The sequence below is a fragment of the Lampetra planeri genome, chromosome 37, assembly GCF_965212315.1.
Source record: "Lampetra planeri chromosome 37, kcLamPlan1.2.h2, whole genome shotgun sequence".
Lineage (NCBI taxonomy): Eukaryota > Metazoa > Chordata > Hyperoartia > Petromyzontiformes > Petromyzontidae > Lampetra > Lampetra planeri.
In genome coordinates, this window is record NC_136143.1 from 158,280 (window position 1) to 173,663 (window position 15,384).

A 15,384-nucleotide genomic window follows, 5' to 3' on the forward strand; every position below is an offset into this window, starting at 1 on the left:
CCGCTCTCTGCGGCGTCCATCCCTGTAACCGGCGGTGGGTCTGACGATGGCGGCATCAACGGCGGTACCTCTGGGGGCATACAGGAGGGCAAGGTAACGGTGACATCCCCCCGACCCCCAGGACCCGGCCCATCGGACGCGTCCACCGCCAGCCGTCCCAGAATTAGGGATGAATCAAGGAAGGCGGGCGGAACAACCCGCTTGAGCCGCGATGGGTGCACGGTCCAGTGGCGCCGGCCCAACCGGATCCGGACACACTGAGGCCGGCGGACACCAACCACCTCAACGGGGCCCTACCACGGACGATGTAATTTAGGGGAGGTGCCCACTGGCACCTGAGGACAGTGCAGACACGCTAACTGCCCCTCCTCCCATGACCGACCCCTCGCCTTATTTTTAGGCAAGCGCTCCGCGGCCGCCTGTCGGCTGGCTGAGTTCTCCAAGGCCGCCTGACGTGCTTCGTACAGGCGATCAAGCGCAACCTTCATCGGAAGGGGAATGGAGGAACCCCTCTTGCCTGCACTGGGGTCCAGTTGGACCAGCACCGGGGGCTCGGGTTCTCTCCCATACATAAGGTAAAAGGGAGAGAACCCAGTCGAGGCATGTGGGGCCATTCTGTATGCGGCCAGTACCCCTGGGATGAACAGGTCCCAGTCCGATTGGGATGTGCTCACGTGATGGCACAACATAGACGCGAGCGTGCAGTTCAAACATTCTACCATCCCGTCGGACTGGGGATGGTGAAGAAAAATTCCGCCCTTGATCAGTTAAGAGTCGTTCTGGTGCCCCCTTATCGAGAACATACCCTTGTACAAATGCCTCCGTGATGGGCGAGGCCGATTGGTCCACCAGGGGCCACGCCATGGGCCAACGTGTGAGGTATTCCATCCCCACCAAGAGGTATTTGTGTCCCCGTTGGGATGCTGGGAAGGGCCCTAAGATATCGAGCGCCACAAGCTCATTTACACGAGAAACCCAGGTGAACTGCAGCGGGGCCCGATCCTGACCAACTGGGGCCTTCCTCCGCGCACAGTCATGGCATGGCAACCCTTAAAAATGAGCACCACATCATCCTCCATGCCAGGCCAATAGTAGTCCCGCTTAAGGGTCAACAGGGTATGGCCCGGGTCAACTTACCTCGCAAGCCAATGGGCACCACCACACAATACCGTTCCAACTTAGCATCTCAACGCATGAGGAGGCCGTCATGGATGACGATCTCCGGGGCAGCCGACGGAGCCGAGCTCCGGGCCTTAGTCCCAACACGGCGTCGCAGCCTCAGCAGAGAGGATTCCTCCATCTGCATCTGGGACCATACCTCCCGGGGGAGCCCCAGGCCAAAATCCACAGGCAATGCCACGCCTGGCACGGGCGCCGCTTCGGCCGATGCGACCAACTGGACCGCGGTATCCGCTGGGGCCTTACAGCGGTTGGAACCCAGGGTGCAGGCGCACTCGCCCTCCGAGGGCCGCCTGGAAAGGCCATCCGCATTCCCATGCAGAGTCCCCTTCCTATGGATGACATCGAAGGGGTACTCCTGGAGCACCTCGAGCCAGCGGGACAGCTGACCCGAGGGCTGGTCAATTCGGAGGGAATATTACAGGGCTGCATGGTCGGTCCGGACGGTAAACCGGCGACCATACAGATATGGCCTGTATAATTGTATGAAGAAAACAATGGCCAGCAGCTCTCTCCTGGTCACACAGTACCGCTGCTCAGTGGGGGACAAAACGCAGCTACCATAGGCCACCACCCGTTCCACCCCGTCGACAACCTGAGCCAGGACAGCCCCGATGCCCGTGTCGCTGGCGTCGGTGTCGAGGAGGAATGGCCGGGAGAAATTCGGGTACCCCAGAGGCGGCGTGTCCGCCAAGGCCCTACGAAGCGCCGCAAAAACGGCCTCCTCCTCTTTCTCCCAGCGAAATGTCTGTCCTTTGGCAGAGAGTGTGTGCAGTGGCTTCGCAATGGTCGCAAAATTCCGGACAAACCGGCGATAGTACGATGCGAAGCCCACAAAGCTACGCACCTCAGCAACAGATGTAGGAGTCGGCCACGTCCGGACACAAGCAGTCTATTCCGGATCCGTGGCCACACCTGACGCACTCACAATGTGGCTCAAATACTTCACCGATGGTGACAGCAGATGGCATTTCTGGGGTTTGAATTTCAAGCCCGTGGCGCGCACTTTGGCGAACACTGCCCCCAACCACTGCAAGTGTTCGTCAAACGTACGACCAAACACGATCACGTCGTCCAAGTAAATTAAGCAAGACTCCCACTGCAGCCTTGCCAGGACCAATTCCATGAGGCACTGAAAGGTGGCCGGGGACCGAATGAAGACCCATAGGAAGCCGATTGAATTGAAACAGCCCCTGGGGTGTGCGGAACGCGGTCTTGGGTTTGGAGGCCTCAGCCAGTGGCAACTGCCAGAAGCCCGAAAGCAAATCGAGGGTCAAAAAGAACCGCGCACCCGAGAGGGAGTCGAGGGAAACGTCTATGCGAGGCAAAGGGTATGCATTGGTCACCGAAACCTTGTTTAACCTACGGAAGTCAACACAGAATCGGAGACTCCCGTCCTGTTTCTTGGCTAGCACGATGGGGGCTCCCCAGGGGCTAGTGGAAGGGGAGATAATGTCCGCCGCCAACATGTCATCAACTGCGGAGCGGACATGATCTTTTTCCGCTGGGCTAAAGCGGTGTGAATTCAGCCGAATAGGGGCGGAGTCGCCCTTGTCAATATGGTGTTCAAGATGAGTGGTACGTCCCAAATCGAATTTACCCTGGCTGAACACATCAGCGAACCTGACGATGAGGTCATGGAGCCGCTGGCGCTCCTTGGAGGACAACGAGGTGTTTTCGGTGCACAACGCATCAATCTACGATGCGTTGGCCCTCCCCGCGGGCAGCACATCCGCTACCACCCCTCCTGGCGGCCTCCGGACATCGGGAGGAGGGCCTAGGGTGGCATGAGCCAACACCGCACCAACAGGGACAGCGATCGGCATGGGCCCAGAATTAAGGACCTGCAAAAAAAGATCTTGGCCCGCCGCCACTGCAGTGAAAGCACCCACCAGCCTGTCGAACCTTGAAAAATAATTGGAGGGAGACAGGAGGATGCCTGTCTCCGGGGACTCCAACATCAGCAGGCCATGCAGCCTCAGGGGAAGTAGGATCTGTGACCCGGGTGGGACCGTCAAGGATTTTGTGGTTAGCGCGCAAACACTAGCAGCCAAGGGAGCCAGCACAGAGGGGGACTACAGGAAATGCACTCGGTTCCCTGACGGAATTTCAATGCACCCCTGGTCGACCTGGATCCGAACGGGCATTCTGGCCAAAAAATCCGTGCCCAATAGACATGGCACCGCCAAAGCCTTGGAGACCAACACGGGTCCCCGCAACGCGATCTCCCCGATCGCCACAGATGCAATAACATGGCCCAAAATACCCAGGCTGCTCCCGTTTGCAGCCACGCACGTCCCCCGAACCGGCCGCAACGGCCCCACACTGCGCGGCAGCGATCAAAAAGCTGCCTCGGACACCATGGTGGCGGACGCCCCCGTATCCACCAGGATCCGTACCTCGACCCCCTGCACGCGCCCCAGCACGGCCGAGGACCCGGCAGCAGTAGCCACCACACGATGCGCGAGGGCCCGCCACTGGCGAGTCCGTCTGGGCCAGCCAGTCGTCGACCGCACTCCCACGGCCCCCGAGTCGGACCTCCCAGAGATGGGCCCGTGAAGATGGACCCTAACCCCGTGAGATGCCTGAGGCGACTTGCCTGGTGCCCGGGAGGTCCTGCCTCTGGAGGGACGTCTGCAGGAGGAGAGGCCTTGGTGTAGGCCCCGGGGGCGTTGTTGCACCCCCTCTCGAAGTGGCCCAGCTGGCCACAACAGAAGCAAGTGACCCGCCCCCGGACTTGCAAACGGGAAGGAGCCGCACGCCCTGCCCCTGTCCGGCGAGCAGATCCACCGACCCCGCGGCGATCGTAGGTTGCTGTTGCCGCGAGAGCCTCTTCCTCCCGGCCCGCCACCACATCCGCCGGTGCCGGAGCACCCGCGCACATGCCGCCATCGCCGGAGGGCGCCGCAGCGCCAGTTGAGTTTGAATGTTCTGGGCGACGGCCAACTCCCCCGCGAGATCCAGCAGCCTGTCCAATGCCAGGGAGTCCATCGCGGCCCCCTCCACGTCGGGGTATGCGGCCCGAGCCAGCACAAGGAGGGAGCAGCGAAAAGCGAGAGGCGACTATCCTTCCTCACGCCGGCACGCAGTAAACTTGAGTCGCGCCGCAGATGGTGGCTCATAGACCTCAGCCATCTGATCAAAGGTGGCCTGCAGCGCTGGTGGAATGCCCAAGAAGGTCTGCAAGGCCCTAGCATCCAAGCATGTGGGCAGCGCTGGTAGGGCCTCCTCCTCTGGCCAGCGACTGGTAGGCCACCAGGAAGCGGGCCTGGAAGTCCGCCCAGTCCCCACCCTTAGCCACAAACGGCGCGACAGGGGGCAGCCTGTAGCGGCGGTTGCCGACGTCAACGCGGCCGCAGCCCCCGCTCCCGAACGTGGAGCCCCGGCGGCCCCGGCAGGCAGCGGCAGCGCCACCCCCCAATCAGCGTCGGCGGCCACAGCCGCCTCCACCGCCCTGGCCCGCGGCGAGCCCGCCGCGACATTCGCGGCGACGTATGGAGCGCCGGCGCTCATGGGCGCCACCATGACAGGCATCATGGTGGCGACTTGCGGCGTCGCATAAACCATGGCGCCCGACTTCGGCGACGCATGAAAAATGGCGCCCGCTGGCGGCGTCGCGGAAAAAATGGCGCCCGCCGGCGGCGTCGCAGAAAAAATGGCGGCGCCCTGCTCCGGCGCAGCCAGTGTGAAAGTGGCAGGAGCCTGAGTTTTGGCGGGAAGCGCGACGTCGGCCAAATCATGATGATCGCGCGTCCCCCCACCCGCGATGTGTGTGCGTGCTCCCACCTCCGCCAGCGTGACGGTGAGCTGAGCCACCGACCCCTGGAGCAGCTCCAACTGGGCTGCCATGACGTGCCAGACATCAGCTGGCTGCGCCGTGGCTCCCCCAGTCGCCGCCTCCTCCGGCCCCAACCGGGACACCTCTCCGGGGCGCGTCTCTGGGGCCCCGAACTCCGGGGTCTCCGCCAAGCCAGCCGCAGCTTCGTCCTCCTCCACCGGAGGTACGTCAGGTCTTCCGTTTCGCGCCTGATTTTGACATTTCTGCGTGTACGGAAGCCACATCTAACACCAGTTGTGTGGTAAGAAGGACGCTGAAGCCAGTCGTGTAGGGGCCGACGCCAACTCTTTATTTAAGGGCTTGCGCCTAACTCAGGGGAAGGGGTTAACACAGAGTTATTAACTAAACTCCCCAGGGGAAGGGTACTGGGAGTTCCCTACACCCTACCAGGCTATCAGGCTCTTCCCACAGCACTGACCGAGGGTTCAGCCAACTCGGCCAGCCGGGTAAAGCAGCCCTTTAGCCTGGCTCTCAACCATCTATCCCGAAGCCCCCTACTCCCCTAACACTCACTCCTCTGGCTCATGGCGAAGACCCCGTCTACGTCACAGGTCTCCCCTCATATACCCCGGGGGGCATGACATCACTTTTCCTTGACGGCATTCCCCCCGAGGCGAGTGTGATCTGACGTCAGCACTCCACTCCTCAACATCGGTAAGAAAGGGGGGAGGGGCAAGGGGGGAAGAGAGAGAGAGGGGGGTGTGGGGTAGGGGGAGGGGGGCGCTGCGTGAGTGCTCGGGGGAGAGAGGACGTGAGGCCGGGAGGGGGAGTGGGTGGGGCTGGGGATGCAGGGGGAAATTAACTCAGAAGAATAGGCGAGTACCCGGCAGATATTATGGAAACTATGGGCAGTGCTAAGGCGATCCGGAATGTTAAGGCTATGACCAGTATTGAGTCTATAGGATGCGTCCTCGTTGTCATGGCAACGCGAGTCCCCAGGTGGGAAACGATTTTGGTCGGCGTTGGTATCAACTCGATTCCGCAGTGTTGCGGTAGCCTGCCAACCGATTCGTGTAATAACGATTTGATTCCTGAATTTATTATATTTTTGGCGTTGTAATGCATGGAGAATCGATATCGGGTTTGGGTGTCTTTTTTAATCAGGAGTCGACAATATAACAATAACCACAACTACAGCATGGACGTGCGGTCAGGGGAGGCAGAGCCTCACCTGTCATACTCCAATGAAAATAGCTGGTACGAAAAGTAAAAAATAAAGAATAAAATACTAATTAAGATTTTTTCCACTGATATGTGTTATAAATGTCATTTCTGTACGATTCCAATCATTTTTATAGTCAAAATCGCCAAAGACGAGTGGTGAGGCAGGGACGAGCTCAGCCTCCCCTCTGATTGCGCAACCCTTCAGTAACTGGATGGAGCGTGGGCAATAAGCGCGTACCTGTTACTATCTCAGTATGCCACCAATGTAATGTTTGTAGACCCCTTCATTTCATGGCTCCCCTTCCATACTCCAGGTAACTTATTCCACGTATGTGTATAAAGATATTTAGGCTCGCTGGTCTCGTCATGAAACTGCAATGAAAAAGCACCAGGGGAGGCAGCTATCATATCTGCCTCACTGAGGGGGACGTGTCTAACACGCCCCCCTCAGTGAAGACACGCCCCCTCAGTGAGGCCACGCCCCCCTCAGTGTGTGACTCTGGCTAGGCCTCGGCAAGGTAAGGTAATTTACCCTTTTTACCGGGTAAAAGGGTAAAGGTAAAGTGTAAAGGTGTCGACATGCCAAGGGGTAAGGTAAAGGGTAGGGTAAAGGTAGCTCAGAAGAATTACCCGGTAGGGTAAAGGTAGCGTGAAGTATTACCCGGTAAATACGGTGCCTTGTTTAACGCTAAAAGCTCTGTGACGTATTCCGTGGCCTCCATTTAATAAGTAATATAAAAAATAAACTTTAAAAAAAACACGCTTTTATTAAATGTACTCGTAATGGCAGAACTCCACGACTCCAGGAAGTGGCCCCGAAGCTTGCCATAACGTAAGGGACCGTGGTGATTTACAGCCAACGTCAGTTAACCATGGACAATTAGACCCAAGCCGAAACATAACATAAAAAAATGAATGTTAAGAAATATATATTTGTTTAATGATAGAATATAGTATTGTCATCAGTATGATATAAGTATAGCACATTAGGAAGTGGGTAAAAATTGAGTTGCAAGATTTGAGGATACGACAACAGACAGTGAGTTAATAGAAAGCGTGTAAAATTGGAATCATAGAGAATATTCTATATTAATGTAATAAAGGACTCGATCCTGGGTCTGTCTCCGTTGTCCTTTATTCGGGTTCTTACACTTTTCCCACACGGCCCTCGCTCAGAGCTCTCCCCTTGGCATCTCCATAGCTGCCCTCGCTCCCGTAGCCTCCACACCTCTGCAGCTCCGCTGCAGACTCCTGTACAGTCCTCCGGCTGCACTCACTGCAGCTCCACCGCTGCCCTCACTGCAGCTCCACCGCTGCCCGTCGTTCCTCCGTGCTTGGTCACCGCTGGCTGACGGTGCCAAGTCTTACCGTGTGTGGCGATCTCGCCACTCCCCAACCTCAGCCCTGCGTGGCCTCTGTGGCGATCTCGCCACTCTCAAACCTCTGCCCTGCGTGGCCTCTGTGGCGATCTCGCCACTCTCTGTCTCTATCCCCAACTCTCTCTTCCACCCCGCTGGCTGGCGCCGTCATTAGCCCCTCAGCCACCAGGCTGAGGCACGGCGACCACCCAACGTGTTCTCCACTCTTCACTCCCCCGAATGACCCAGATGTCTTCCTGTCTCCCCGCTATACCATCTCCCCCCACGTGACCCTGACTCCTCCCTCTCGGATCGTCACATCCGGCCCGCCCATTTACGCCCGCATTACACCACCCTCCCCCGTAGAGAAAATTCCAGCCGTCCTCGGCTGAAACAGAACAAAATAATGCGGGCGAAGGCATCACAAACAGGAGTCCCCCAGACACAACGGAGATTATAACAACAACACAAGTAACGAAAGGGGAGGGATCAGGAACCGGAACAGAACAACAAGAATAATAATAGCACAAAGCACAACAACGGCAACCGACATGCAAGAATGGCACACGCGCACAACCTAGAAATGTGGTGTCTTAGAGCGTGTCCATGTTGTTGTCCCATCCGCTCGGCTCAAGTCCAACATCAAAGAGCAAGTGGTAGAGCAGAATGACGAACGGGCGCTCAATTGCTCCTTTAAGTCCTCATCCAGTTAGCAGACCAGGTAACATCCAGTGTGGCAGGCGCCGAAGATCTGTGACGAGAAGGAGAATCGAATCCCCTGAGGCACAGCACAACAACGCACATCCGCATGTCGTACACGACAGCCACCCGGCCCCAGGGTAGTGGAGATGATGTAATTCCGGCCCGTTTAAGAAAACCCCAATAATTACCCAAAATAAACGCGATGGATGCCCCAGTATTTACATTTTAACAACAATATTATTTACACGTGACAACAACAACAACACATTTTTTTTCCTGCTCTTGCCCACCAGCAGTCCTCCCTTGAGGACCAGCACAGACATCTCACGTACACAGCATGTACCCACGGTCACTCTCAACAAAACCCCCAGTCGCACACCCTCGCGTGGAGAGAGCCACGCTCCCCAGCGGTAACGTTTAACTCGCCCTAACCCTCACCGTGGTCGTCAAACCACAGCAACATCCACTGATCATACTCTCGGCTAGTGCAATTTCGGGGATGAGCAGCACTCGGCCATGCTCCTCCCTTACTATCCCATCAGCGATGGACACACACCAGCCTCTTATAGTCTGCCGCTTTATAGCCAAGGGAAGATCAATCCCTCGGCAACGCCAGACACCAACGACCCCCCCCACGGGGTAATGTTCTCTTATAGAGACAATAACGCCCTAACCCAAATCCCGTGAGCCCCCGGCACACCAGGTTCAGTCTGCCACCGCACAACTGAACCATGACTCCCCGAGCCATATGAGCACACGGCCCATTAGTTTGAGACATACCACGGAGGTTTCGCCTCCGGGCTGTCAGGTCAGCCATCAGCCATAGGCCGACGTGACCACCACTCGTGCATCACCCAATCAACAATGGCAGGCATAACAGATGGAATATTTGCCCCACCGAGGTTTTTCCCTGCGCGCTCAAAATGGCGGCCCCCTTCGCCAAGCGCGTTCTCGCAATATCTCGCGCGCACTCAAAATGGCGGCCACTTGCGCAAAGCGCATCGTCGCCATACCCCGCGTGCGCGCAAAATGGCGGCCCAACGTGCGAACACGTGGCCAGTTTTCCCCGTGCGTGCACCCCAGCTTCCCTTTGCTGGGGGTCACAAGATGCATCCCCCGTCACGTTGTAAAACCCCACCAATGATAGACGCACAGCCCCAGCTTGCTGCGCACAGCAGTCATTTCAGGGAAATTTTAACCAATATTTTACCAAAACACATTGGTTACACACACCAACTCGCAAAGCAACCCCTGGCTGCATGCAATCAACCGAATGAGCGACGCCACTTGGCGCCAATTTACGGCCCTATCACCATTAACATCTGAGCCACCCACAACGGCGTCATCGCGCACCCTCATCGCGCGCTCTCTCTCTCAAAAAGCGCAATTACCTATAATATACACGCAATCTCGTGTGCATAACCACCCATACAACCAAATTTTTGGGTCCCCCTCGAATTTGTTACCACTTTCCAACAGGTACGCACAATTAATAACACTCCCAAACGCAATAGTCAACCAATGCATTGCACCCCGTAACCGTACAGAACGGTGTAAACAGCACATGCAGTCAGCATATCGCGATCACACGCGTACATTTAAGCACAATAGCAAGCAGATCTGCAGGCAACCAACACACCATTAATCCAGTCGTAACATTGCAGCAACAACACAAATATTCTCTCTCTTGCAACAACCACATCGCACATAGCACCTCGCAGCACAATACAACAAAAAAAAAATATTTTTCAATTAAGCCCATCGCACACGGTAACCCACGAGATGGTACAGCGCAGGATACCCGACGCTCCCGAGTTAATAATTAACTTCGCCATCAAGATAACAACTCCACACCGCAGCGCACACACACAATTTGACACTCAGCAAGCACAGCAGACTCTCCGTCCATCCTCAACACACACACACTCACAGCCTGAACCGCGCTCCGCACACTCGAGACATGAGAAAAATCGCCCCCCGGCCCTCGAAAGATGGGTGAGGTGTGTGTTAAGGCCGGGTGCGTATCGTTACGACTCGCCCGGGGCTGCAGCAAGCAGAGGACAGCAGGGTGGTAACTTGAGACGCCTCGCAGAACTCGAACGATGACTTGACTGCTCCGTTGTCTCGCTCCCGAGCCAGGACGGGAGAGCTCCCGCCCCAGCAGCTGCAGCGTCGTCGTCCTCTCCTCGCAGCTCCTCCTCGCAAAACAGCAGCTCACAGCAGGCTGCTCTCCCCGCGGCACCACCAGATGGCAGCGCAAGGCTGCCTCTCCGCCGCGATGTTGAAGATGGCGGCGTCTCCCCGCCGCGGTGAAGACAAGATGGCGGCTTCCCGCCGTTTCTCCCCTGCCACGCCCAAGATGGCGTCTTCGTGCCGCGTGGCAGATGGCGCTGGCAGCGCAGGCAAGGCGTCGGCCTGCAGACCACCATCGGCTCCCCCCAACGCCGTCCTCAGCGTGGTGAGCTCACACAGTTGCGCCAGCACGATTTTCAAGGTCTCCAGCTGCGCCGCCATCTGTCTCCGTCGTAAGTCGGATGATGTAGCAGATGATGGCGCAGGAATATTCTTTCTTCTGAGCTGTCTTGACATGCCGTTTCACTTCTGACACCAGTGTAATAAAGGACTCGATCCTGGGTCTGTCTCCGTTGTCCTTTATTCGGGTTCTTACACTTTTCCCACACGGCCCTCGTTCAGAGCTCTCCCCTTGGCAGCTCCATAGCTGCCCTCGCTCCCGTAGCCTCCACACCTCTGCAGCTCCGCTGCAGACTCCTGTACAGTCCTCCGGCTGCACTCACTGCAGCTCCACCGCTGCCCTCACTGCAGCTCCACCGCTGCCCGTCGTTCCTCCGTGCTTGGTCACCGCTGGCCGACGGTGCCAAGTCTTACCGTGTGTGGCGATCTCGCCACTCCCCAACCTCAGCCCTGCGTGGCCTCTGTGGCGATCTCGCCACTCTCCAACCTCTGCCCTGCGTGGCCTCTGTGGCGATCTCGCCACTCTTTGTCTCTATCCCCAACTCTCTCTTCCACCCCGCTGGCTGGCGCCGTCATGAGCCCCTCAGCCACCAGGCTGAGGCACGGCGACCACCCAACGTGTTCTCCACTCTTCACTCCCCCGACTGACCCAGATGTCTTCCTGTCTTCCCGCTATACCATCTCCCCCCACGTGACCCTGACTCCTCCCTCTCGGATCGTCACATCCGGCCCGCCCATTTACGCCCGCATTACATTAATAAAGCACTCTACCTAGTATTTACCGTTATAAACCTTGTTGATGTGTAGTCCCCTAGTAATTACGCTGTAATCGGGTAATTTGTATGGGGTAAGGGTAAAAGGTAGGCTTGTTGCTTTTCACCTTTTACCTTACCTACTGAAGGGTAAAAGGTAAGGGTAGTGATTGTATTGTGGTAAGGTAAAAGGTAGGGTAAAGGTAGGCTCGTTGTTTTTACCTTTTAACTTTTACCTTACCTTGCCGAGGCCTAACTCTGGCTCTGACACTAGCCAATGCCTCCCCAGCCATTGACCTCACTGCACGTCACTGAACCACAGTATAATCATAACTTCCACATTACATCCATAACCATCACATTATAGCCACAACACTCGCCATTCGCCACCTCCAACTGCCCAGTAGCGTCCTTCACGAGCCTCTTCCATAGAGGCCGATCTTGACACCGCTGGTACCAGTCTTTGACAAACACACTAGGCTCCACATCCTCCTGTACCACCGCATCAGTACATCTCTTTTCCAGCCCTTGTCCACGCCCGTTTAGACCCCTATAACCGGCTAAACCAGGGGTCTGCAACCTTTAAGACATAAAGAGCCACTTGGACCCGTTTCCGAAGGAAAAAATAAACTGGGAGCCGCAAAACCATTGCAACATTTAAAACAAATATAACACTGCATATATTGTTTCTTACCTTATTGCTATATACAGGATCGTGCAGTCAGCTGTCAATCTGAATAAAAAAAGGACTTTTTCACTTAACAATGTAAAATATATTTTTTGCAAATTAATAGCTAAATTACCTGGTTAATGGGATTTTTGCTCCTGAACCTCAGTGCACAGTGTCTGCACATCAGGGCTGTAAGACGTCACCTTCATTTTCACACAGGCTTGCAAGCTGTCATCTGTGAGGCGTGATCGATGTTTGTTTTTAATATAGTTCATGTTGGAGAAGACCTGCTCACATACATATGTGGAGCCGAAGATCGACAGGACTCCAAATGCATACTTTTTCATGTTTATATAAGTGTTGGGGATGGCATTCCATGTTTCGAATACAAGTTTGTCCTGTTTGGGAAGGTTTTCAATATCACTCCATTTATGATTCTGAGCCAGAATGGCCTTCTGACGGGCAACATCCTCAAGAGTAGCGGTCAAGCATTTGAACTTGGACACCCATATATCTTTGTCGGCTATATCGGCCAGTTCCATCTCAAGATCAGGTTGACTTACACCTGCAAATGCAGTCATATTCAATAGGGATGGATCGATCGCCAGGGGAGTGACAGGGAAGGATAATGTCGTTTTTTCCTCTCTGAACTCACAGAATCGTTTCCCAAACGAACTTTGCATTGTGGTGATTGCAGACTTGAAATATTCCAAATTTATCGTATCATGACTTTGTTTGAACTCTCTCAAAGAGGGAAAGTGAGACAGTGTACCTCTCTGTAAATCTTTGACAAACACTGTCAACTTGCGCTCGAATGCCAAAACCTCCTCCAGCATGTGCAGGGCTGTGCCTCCTTTCCCCTGAAGGGTTGTATTTAGCGTGTTTAGATGTGCTGTCATGTCTACCATAAAATGTAATTTTTCCAGCCACTCTGGCTGTTCCAGCTCAGCAAAGGTGAGCTCTTTGCTGCCCAGGAAGGTTTTTACTTCTTCCAAACATGTGACAAAGCAACGGCAACGTTATTGCCTGTCACCGGGCGGGCAGTGTGGAGCGGAGCGGCGACCTGTCAGCAGCGGCAACGCCAGAGCAGGTGTCACAGTGCGCCTCCTCCCCTCGCTAGCATCCGCCCCGGAGCCGCGGTCAAGGTTCAAAAGAGCCGCATGCGGCTCCGGAGCCGCAGGTTGCCGACCCCTGGGCTAAACAGATTCTGCTTGGTGGCTGAGCATGCGGGTTACATTACCCAGCCAACGCAGCCTTGCCCGCCGAAGGAGCTCACTGATGGAAATACGTTCAGATCTGGACTCACACATACACACACATTGACACACCCAACACATGGCCCGTCTCTATGGAAACCAAAACACGCCGCGCGGGCCGGGCGCGGGAAGCCGCGCGCGAGACCGCTGCCGCGTCACCTGACCGGCTGAGCCCTCCCCGTGCGAGTATAAAGTGAGAAGTGTGGAGTGTGTGCTGTGCGGGTACGTGGAAGAGTGAAGCTCACCGTGTGCGTATGTATAGTGTGTGTGTACACATGGGACAGTGAAGCTCACAGTGTACGTATGTATAGTGTGTGTACATGGGAAAGTAGAGCTCAGTGTACTATGTATAGTGTGTGTACATGGGACAGTTGAGCTGTGTACGTACGCGTAGTGTGTGTGTACATGGGAGAGTAGAACTCACAGCATACGTGTGTGTGTATATATACAGTAGTGTATCTGTGTACACCAGCATGGTGCTGGTCACCTACCCCCTCGTGTGCCGTTCAGGCCTTCATAGGTGCTCGCTCAAAGCACTTGCTCCTATACTCGTTGGTTCTATCGGTAAAGTCACGTAGGTATAAAATCAATCACGACGTTTCGGGCGCAACACAAGCGTCCGTCTGTGAAAACTATAGGGGCGACCTTTGTCTTTGTTTATGTGGGGGTGGGGGGTGTAGCGGTTAGCACGCTGCGCAACGAACCCGGTGACCCGAGTTCGATTCCCGTTCACAGCCAATACCAGTGGCGATTATCTGAACCGGTCCTGGGTCTCCTCAGCCTCAGATGAGTACCTGGTGCTGGCCACCCACCTCCTCGTCTCGGCCTTCATAGGTGCTCGCTAACAGCAGCCGTTAAGCGCACTGCGCTACAAACCAACACCAGTGTTTATTGATATCGGAACCGGTCTCAGTCCTCCCCTACGCTAACGTATACATACATTAGGAACTGATGTGGTGTGTAAACATCAGCATTGGGGGAGACAAAGGCGGCCGGGCATGGTTCTGGCCACACCACCTCTTCTTCATAAGTGCACAGTGCTGGCCTTCATAGGTGCTCGCAAATAGCACTTGCCCCAATATTCCGCGGAAGCTACATGGTGGATCTTTGGCTTTCTGTGAGATTTAGGGTTCCAGAAAAGCGTGTGTGAATGTATGACTGTCGTGTTTCTGTCCCTTGTCTCTGTACGTCTCTGTCTCCCTGTCCCCTGGTGATTGTAATCCAGAAGGTCCAGAATCCAGCTCGACTTTCAACAATTAATCTTATACAATTCAATGTATATAGTGGCTGAAACAACGCGTGTCAATATTGTACTAACCAACTGGTGTATCAATGTTGTGTAATAATAATCTCTAATTTATGTTGAACTTATGTTGCAATGTAGCCAACCGTGCTAATTGGAGTTGCAGGGAATGACAACTAAACACAAAAAGCAGTTTTAAAGAAATTGGTTTCCAAAGAGTATGGATTCCTGCAGTCACGAAAGCTTCAAATCAAGATTCTATGCACTCTAGATTGTAAACGAATTTCTTATTATTGTTTCTATCTCCGTGACTTTACCGAAAGAACCAGAGAGTATAGAGTGCATACCTCCAGTGGCTTCCTCATATCAGAAGGAAGCGCGTTCAGATGGCCACGATGCGATAGCCGTCTTTGTTCGATGGCGAGTCAAACGCTGCTGCGATTATCGGAGTTCGCGTGATGGTTTATGCTCCCTGACGATATCAGCAATGTATCGTCTGTGTAACATTACGTGTCGATTTCGTGTTATCGCAAATACCGATATTGATTGACTCCTACTTATCGCTCTACTTTGTCGACTTTAAGTAATGTTTTTGTATGCGATGCGTTCTCTTGTATTGTTTGTGCTGGTTGAATGGCCCTTGCCATTCTGACATTGGTTGTGTAAAAAGTTTTTGGAATATTTTCACGTTTTTTTTGCTATAGTAGCCAGGTCCCCATCGAAAATTAGCATTCATTGCCCAATAGATTT